Here is a 9,328-nt window from a genome sequence, read left to right on the forward strand (position 1 = left end):
GAGGGAGAGGGTGGGGGGGACATGAGCTGGTTAAACCGATTGAAAAAGTCATTCGACTCATTTGCCCTCTCCACTGTCCCCTCAACGACTCTGGTCTTTGTATTGTGGCCTGTGATGGTTTTCACACCTTCCCAGACTTCCCTCATGCTGTTCTCTTTCAGCTTCTGCTCCACCTTCCTCCTGTAGCTGTCCTTAGCTTCCCTCACGCAGCGTTTTACCTCCTGCTGTGCTGCTTTCATCGCCTCCCTATCCCTGCTCCTGAAGGCAGCCTTCTTCCTGTTGAAGACAGCTTTGACTTCCTGTGTTACCCATGGCTTGTTATTAGGGTAACACCGTACAGTCTTAGCAGGGGAGACCACGTTTGCACAGAAGTTAAGGTAATCCGTCAGACAGTGTGACAGCCCCTCTGTGTCCTCACAGTGTGGGCTAAGCAGCACATCCCAGTCCGTGATGTCATAACAGTCCCTGAGGGCATCTTCCATTTCAGGGGACCACCTCCTGATGGAGCTAGTTGTTGCAGGCTGCCTTTGAACCGGGGGGTGTACTTCAGCTATAGAAGAACCAGGTTGTGGTCAGACTTCCCTAGTGGGGGGAGGGGTGTGACTCTGTATGCATCCCTCACATTAGCATACAGCAAGTCAATTGTCCTGTTGTTCCTTGTTGGACAATCCACAGCCTGGTAAAAAGCAGCCAAAGTGGAGTCCAAAGTAGCGTGATTAAAGTCCCCAGAAATGATGATAAATGCCTCAGGGTGCTGTGTCTGCAGCCTTGCTGTGACAGAGTGAATCCTCTCACATGCAGTAGCTGCGTCTGCCCTCGGAGGGATGTAAACACAGATGGTGATCACGTGACTGAACTCCCTCAGCAGATAATATGGCTGCAGGCTAACGGCTAGCAGCTCCAAGTCCGGGCAACATAAAACTGTCTTTACGGAGATATGTCCCAGGTTACACCAGCGATTGTTAACATAAATGATGAGTCCCCCACCTTTGCTTTTCCCATGTGTTAGTGTCTCTGTCGGCTCTCACAGCAGTGAATCCCCGCAGGTCCACGTTAGCATCCGGTACAAGGTGTGTTAGCCATGTCTCCGTAAAGATAAATAAGCTGCTCTCCCAGTAAATCCGCTGGTTGTTCAGAGCAGAAAGCTCGTCAACTTCATTTGGCAGCAAGTTCACATTCCCCATGATAACAGAGGGAATAGATGGTTTGCAGCACTGCCGGTTGTCCGCTAGCCTAGCCTTTAGCTTAACTCCAGCTTTGCAGCCCCTGGGTTTCCTCCTCAGCTCGGCCGGGATAGGGTGTTGTATCCTGGCTCATCCCATTGTTTTCAGGGCCAGCAGCTCCTCTCTCGAATAAGTGAGAAAACTGGCTCCTGGTTGCGTGTTAAAGTTAAAAATATCCATGTTATATAAGTTAAACACACTATGTCTTCGTAAGAAGAGCAGAAAAGTAAAAAAAGATGGAAAAAAGAGGTTTAAAGAGCTAAAAACTACAGAGCTACTGGAGAGGCAGCCATCTCACACAGCACCCATATATATGGGCACTGTATTGGGGGACTTTAACAGAGCAAACCTCAGCCGCAAACTGCCAAAATTTAAACAGCACATTAAGTGTCCCACCAGGGACACTAACACTCTGGACCATTGTTGCACTGTTTTAAAGGACTCATACCACTCTGTCCCCCGTGCAGCCTTGGGACTATCTGATCACTGCATTGTTCATCTTATCCCGACCTACAGGCAGAAGCTGAACTCTGCTAAGCCTCTGGTAAAGACGGTGAGGAGATGGTCCGATGAGGCAAAGTGGAACTACAAGCCTGCTTTGACTGCACTGATTGGAGTGTTTTTGAGGCTGCAGCTTCAGACCTGCATGAACTGACTGATACCATGACATCTTACATCAGTTTTTGTGAGGATATGTGTGTGCCCACCAAGACCTTCTGCACGTACAACAACAACAAACCCTGGTTCATTGCAAAACTCAGGCAGCTTCACCAGGACAAGGAGGAGGCCTACAGAAGTGGGGACAAACAGGCCAGAAACACACTGACGAAAGAGGTGAAAGCAGAAAAGAGGAGATACGCTGAAAGGATCAAAAACAGCCTTTCAGCCAACGATCCGGCATCAGTGTGGAGAGGCCTGAAGAACATCACCAACTACAGGAGACCATCCCCCAACACTGCAATGAACCATCAACTGGCTGACGAGTTGAATGTGTTTTACTGCAGATTTGACACATTCACGCCTCTCCCCCCCAGACATTAAAGACCCATTTACACCTCCTACTATTCTGCCTCCTCTCGCCTCTGACCCCACACCAGCACTCAAGATCTGTGAAGAGGATGTTTGTCAGCTTTTTCGCAGACAAAAGATCAGAAAGGCACTTGGCCCAGATGGTGTGTCACCCTCCTGTCTGAAGGTCTGTGCTGATCAGCTGGCCCCCATCTTCACCCAGATCTTCAGTAGATCCGTGGAGCTGTGTGAAGTCCCCTCATGCTTCAAACGCTTCACAATAATTCCGGTTCCCAAGAAAACCACCATCACAGGACTGAATGACTACAGGCCTGTAGCCCTCACATCTGCAGTCATGAAGTCCTTTGAGAGACTGGTGTTGTCACACCTGAAGGACATCACAGACCCCCTGCTGGACCCCCTGCAGTTTGCCTACCAGGCAAACAGGTCAGCGGATGATGCAATCAATATGGGACTGCACTACATCCTGCAGCACCTTGACTCTGCAGGGACGTACACCAGGATCCTGTTCGTGGACTTCAGTTTGGCATTCAACACCATCATTCCAGATATCCTTCACACCAAGCTCACCCAGCTCACTGTGCCCTCCTCCACCTGTCAGTGGATTATAAACTTCCTGACTGACAGGAAGCAGCAGGTGAGGCTGGGGAGCATCACATCCAGCACCTGGACTATCAGCACTGGCGCCCCCCAGGGGTGTGTGCTCTCCCCACTGCTCTTCTCCCTTTACACCAACGACTGCACCTCAAGAGACCCGTCTGTTAAACTCCTGAAATTTGCAGACGACACAATGGTCATCGGCCTCATCTGAGACGGTGACGAGTCTGCATAGAGACGGGAGGTTGAACGGCTGGTCTGGTGGTGCGGTCAGAACAATCTGGAGCTGAACACGCTCAAAACTGTGGAGATGACAGTGGACTTTAGGAGGAACCCCCCACCCCCCACCCTGCCGCCCATCACGATCACCAACAACACTGTGACTGCTGTTGAAACCTTCAGGTTTCTGGGTTCCACAATCTCCCGGGACCTGAAGTGGGAGACCAAAACAGTCACCATCATCAAAAAGGCCCAGCAGAGGTTGTACTTTCTGCTCCAGCTCAGGAAGCTGAACCTGTCTAAGGAGCTGCTGACACAATTCTACTCTGCCATCATTCAGTCTGTTCTCTGCTCTTCCATCACTGTTTGGTTTGGATCGGTCACCAAACAGGACAAGAACAGACTGCAGCAGACATTTAAGGTCTGCAGAGAAAATTATTGGTGTCAGCCTGCCCTACATCCAAGACCTGTACCTGTCCAGAGTCAGGAAACGGGCAGGTAACATCTCTGCAGACCCATCACACCCTGGTCACAAACTGTTTAAACTTCTCCCCTCTGGGAGACGGTACAGAACACTGTACGCAAAAACACCTAAACACAAGAACAGTTTTTTTCCCTCAGGCTGTCTCTGTGATGAACAACTAAAACCGGTCTCAAATATCTGTAACATCAACTGTGAAATATCTGCACACTCATACCGTCATTCTGTGCACAATGTATATTTATATTTCCTAAGTCATCCTTGCACTATGCTGTCTATACATATACAGTTAGGTCCATATATATATTTGGACACTGACACAAATTTTGTTTTTTTACCTGTTTACTGAAACATATTCAAGTTATAGTTATATAATGGACATAAAGTCCAGACTTTCAGCTTTCATTTGAGGGTATCCACATTAAAATTGGATGAAGGGTTTAGGAGTTTCAGCTCCTTAACCTGTGCCACCCTGTTTTTAAAGGGACCAAAAGTAATTGGACAATTGACTCAAAGGAAATTGTGGGTGGTAAAAATGGGCAACTGGACTTGCTTGAAGATTCTTGAAAACGTTTCACCTCTCGTCCAAAAGGCTTCCTCAGTTCTGTCTGACTAATAGGGAGTATCCGATATTTATCCTCTCCTGGATCAGAATCAGAATCAGAATTCTGATGACCAGCTCATCTAAGGTGTCATTGAGGCATCATGTTGGTGTGGGTCACTGGAGGCCGGGCGAGAACGGCGAGCCACCAGGGCGATCAAAGGACTGTCCGCCAGGGTGACCAATGGCAATCCGACTCTCTCCGTCCTCCTGCGAGTCACCGAAAACAGCCGGGTCCCGGCGCACACCCAGCCGTCCGGGAAGAGCGCCCAACACCGCCCCGCAGATGGCCGACAAACGATGTCCCAGACCCCCACCTCTGCCCAGCAATGGCTGCCTGACTACCACTTATTTCCAGTTTAATGAAAGTTTCTATAGACAGAAGCATGGATGCGCCATGGGATCACCAGTGTCCCCTATTGTGGCCAATTTATACATGGAGGAAGTGGAACATATAGCTTTGACCACTTTTGCAGGAGTTGCTCCCAGCCATTGGTTTAGATAAGTGGATGATACCTGGGTTAAAATCAAAATCCAGGAGGTGGAAGCTTTCTCGAAACACATCAATGCAGTGGATAGCAACATCAACTTCACTCGGGAGGATGTCAATGGGAATAATCTAGCCTTCTTGGATTGTGATGTACACATTAGACAAGACAGAAGCCTTAGTATCGAGGTCTACCGGAAACCCACACACACACAGACCAGTACCTACTTTTCGACTCTCACCACCCACTGGAACATAAATTGGGGGTCATTAGGACCTTGCAACACAGGGCTCAGAACATTCCTACAACATTAGAGGGAAAAGAGAAGGAGCAGAATCATATCAAGAAAGCACTTCAGAATTGCGGTTATCCCAACTGGGCTTTCCTAAAGAGCATAAAAAGGAACAAACGCAAGAACATTGTCATTCCTTACATTTCTGGTCTATCTGAGAAACTCAGGAGGATCTTCTACAAACAACATTCCGGTACATTTCAGACCCAGTAACACCCTGAAGCAGAAACTGGTCCACCCTAAAGACAGAATACCCAGACACAAACAGGACAACGTAGTGTATGCAATTCAGTGCAGTGAGAATTGCACGGATTCGTATATTGGTGAGACCAAACAACCGCTATACAGGCGCTTGGCCCAACACAGGAGAGCCAGCTCCTCAGGCCAGGACTCGGCTGTCTACATTCATCTTAACAACAAAGGACACTCATTTCAGGATTGTAATGTACGCATTTTAGCCAGAGAGGATCGTTGGTATGAGCGAGGAGTTAAAGAAGCCATTTTTGTCGACCTGGGGCAGCCGTTGCTGGGCAGAGGTGGGGGTCTGGGACATCGTTTGTCGGCCATCTGCAGGGCGGTGTTGGGCGCTCTTCCCGGACGGCTGGGTGTGCGCTGGGACCCGGCTGTTTTCGGTGACTCGCAGGAGGACTGAGAGAGTCGGATTGCCGTTGGTCACCCTGGCGGACAGTCCTTTGATCGCCCTGGTGGCTCGCCGTTCACGCCCAGCCTCCAGTGACCCACACCAACATGATGCCTCAGTGACACCTTAGATGAGCTGGTCATCAGAATTCTGATTCTGATCCAGGAGAGGATAAATATCTGATACTCCCTATTAGTCAGACAGAACTGAGGAAGCCTTTTGGACGAGAGGTGAAACGTTTTCAAGAATCTTCAAGCAAGTCCAGTTGCCCATTTTTACCACCCACAGTTTACCATGACCTGGATGATTGAGAATCTTCACAGACATTGACTCAAAGGCTATTTCATGGGCAGGTGTGGGCAATTCCTTCGTTATGTCATTCTCAATTAAGCAGATAAAAGGCCTGGAGTTGATTTGAGGTGTGGTGCTTGCATTTGGAAGATTTTGCTGTGAAGAAAACGTGGTCAAAGGAGCTCTCCATGCAGGTGAAACAAGCCATCCTTAAGCTGCGAAAACAGAAAAAACCCATCCGAGAAATTGCTACAATATTAGGAATGGCAAAATCTACAGTTTGGTACATTCTGAGAAAGAAAGAAAGAAAGAAAGAAAGAAAGAAAGAAAGAAAGAACTGGTGAACTCATCAATGCAAAAAGACTTGGACACCCACAGAAAACAACAGTGGTGGATGATCACAGAATAATTTCCATGGTGAAGAGAAACCCCTTCACAACAGCCAACCAAGTGAACAACACTCTCCAGGAGGTAGGCATATCAATATCCAAATCTACCATAAAGAGAAGACTGCATGAAAGTAAATACAGAGGGTTCACGGCACGGTGCAAGCCACAAGCCTCAAGAATAAAAAAGCTAGATTGGACTTTGCTAAAAAACATCTAAAAAAGCCAGCACAGTTCTGCAAGAACATTCTTTGGACAGATGAAACCAAGATCAACCTCTACCAGAATGATGGAAAGAAAAAAGTATGGCGAAGGCGTGGTACAGCTCATGATCCAAAGCATGCCACATCATCTGTAAAACATGACGGAGGCAGTGTGATGGCTTGGGCATGCATGGCTGCCAGTGGCACTGGGTCACTAGTGTTTATTGATGATGTGACACAGGACAGAAGCAGCCGGATGAATTCTGAGGTATTCAGAGACATACTGTGTGCTCAAATCCAGCCAAACTGATTGGTCGGTGTTTCATAATACAGATGGACAATGACCCAAAACATAAAGCCAAAGCAACCCAGGAGTTTATTAAAGCAAAGAAGTGGAATATTCTTGAATGGCCAAGTCAGTCACCTGATCTCAACCCAATTGAGCAGCATTTCACTTGTTAAAGACTAAACTTCAGACAGAAAGGCCCACAAACAAACAGCAACTGAAAACCGCTGCAGTAAAGGCCTGGCAGAGCATTAAAAAGGAGGAAACACAGCGTCTGGTGATGTCCATGAGTTCAAGACTTCAGGCAGTCATTGCCAACAAAGGGTTTTCAACCAAGTATTAGAAATGAACATTTTATTTACAATTATTCAATTTGTCCAATTACTTTTGAGCCCCTGAAATGAAGGGATTGTGTTTAAAAAATGCTTTAGTTCCTCACATTTTTATGCAATCATTTTGTTCAACCCACTGAATTAAAGCTGAAAGTCTGAACTTCAACTGCATCTGGATTGTTTTGTTCACAATCTCATCTCTCTCATCTCATTATCTCTAGCCGCTTTATCCTGTTCTACAGGGTCGCAGGCAAGCTGGAGCCTATCCCAGCTGACTACGGGCAAAAGGCGGGGTACACCCTGGACAAGTCGCCAGGTCATCACAGGGCTGACACGTAGACACAGACAACCATTCACACTCACATTCACACCTACGGTCAATTTAGAGTCACCAGTTAACCTAACCTGCATGTCTTTGGACTGTGGGGGAAACCGGAGCACCCGGAGGAAACCCACGCGGACACGGGGAGAACATGCAAACTCCGCACAGAAAGGCCCTCGCCGGCCACGGGGCTCGAACCCGGACCTTCTTGCTGTGAGGCGACAGTGCTAACCACTACACCACTGTGCCGCCCGTTAATTATTATTATTATTATTATTATTCAAGAACTTCTTGCTGCCTGATAAACCCCGACCCCTGACAGGTGACACTGTAATGAGATCATCACTGCTATTCACTTCTTCACCCGGCAGAGGGCAGAATGTTGGATCTGATCGGTGTGTATATATTTTGACACCCCCCACCACCACCACCACCACACACACACACACACACACACACCCATCTCCCCAAAAGTGAAGTTTGTGGGGTTTTTTTCTTTTTATTTTCAACTTCCAGAACTTTACATATATAAATAAATATTTTCTTTTTTCCCGACCGGAACCAGTTTATACCGCTTCATTTTAACCGAGCTGTACTGTCTATAGTTACAGTAGTTAATATCACCACTAGGTGGCGCAGGATTATGACGTGGCAGCGCTCGCGCCGTTACTCGGAAAGAAAAGTCGCTGCTTTTTTTTTTGTGGCCACGCCCTCTTCCAAGTCTGCTGCGCTGTGATTGGTCAGCCTGATTCTTTGGCCAGCCCTCCGTGGCCGCGCTCCAATCCGCGTGCGTGTGTTCTCAGTAGAGAGCTGACAGCGCGCGCATTAGCTCTGAACCGTTATTCAGCGGAGTGATTTCCGGTTGTTACGTAATTCAAAAACGAATCTACAAATATAAATTAATAACTTTTGCTATTAAAAAAATTATTGTGAAAAGTATGGAATTAATTAATCAATTTATTGCTAATTTACACGCATTTGTTTTTTTTTCTGTTTATCATTTCGTTAAATACAAATGTTAAATATTAAAATATCTATAACGTCACTAAACTGCAATGTAATTAAACAATCCTTTAAGAGATTTCACTGTGATTTTGTAATTATTATAAATATAATTTTTGTTACCTTTTCATTCGTATTTTATAATAGTTTAAATAATTTTAATGTTTTGTAATAGCTTCGTGGAAGGAAATAAAATGAATGAAAACCAAAAATGAGTAAAAAAGGAAACAAAAATATATAGTTGTAATTATTTTATAAAATCACAGTGAAATCTCTTAACGAAGTGTTTAATTAAATAACAATTTAGTGAAATTATAAATATTTTAATGTTTAATTATTGCTTGTACTCATCTTTGATAGGATTTTTTTCTGGTTGTGACGTCATTAAATAATAAATCGATTTTTTTTCCGGGGGGGGGGGGGGGGGGTATACCCAAACCAAATAAAAATGAATAAAATGCTAATACGTAAGTTGTAAAAATATTTTTATTCAATAAAATAATAACAATGAATGTATTTTAACGGATTCTTGAATTAATTCCCAATTTATTGGTTAGTTATTAATTTTTTCATATTTATGAGATAAATAAAAGAAAAATAAAATACAAAGACGAAATATCGAGTACAGTGAAGTATAAGGTGTATAGGGTGTATTACTTTAAAATTTTTAATAAAAACAGTGTTCACCATGGCAACGAGCATAAATGACAGTTTCATAAAGCTTTAGTCTTCGACAGAAAACCATGATATAAAACACAATCCAATCATCAGAGAGCAACAGCTGAGACACCACCGTCTTTACTGTCACCATGGTAACGATTTTACAATCCCGATTCCAAAAAAGTTGGGACAAAGTACAAATTGTAAATAAAAACGGAATGCAATAATTTACAAATCTCAAAAACTGATATTGTATTCACAATAGAACATAGACAA

This window comes from Neoarius graeffei, chromosome 21 (genome assembly GCF_027579695.1).
Source record: "Neoarius graeffei isolate fNeoGra1 chromosome 21, fNeoGra1.pri, whole genome shotgun sequence".
Classification (NCBI taxonomy): domain Eukaryota; kingdom Metazoa; phylum Chordata; class Actinopteri; order Siluriformes; family Ariidae; genus Neoarius; species Neoarius graeffei.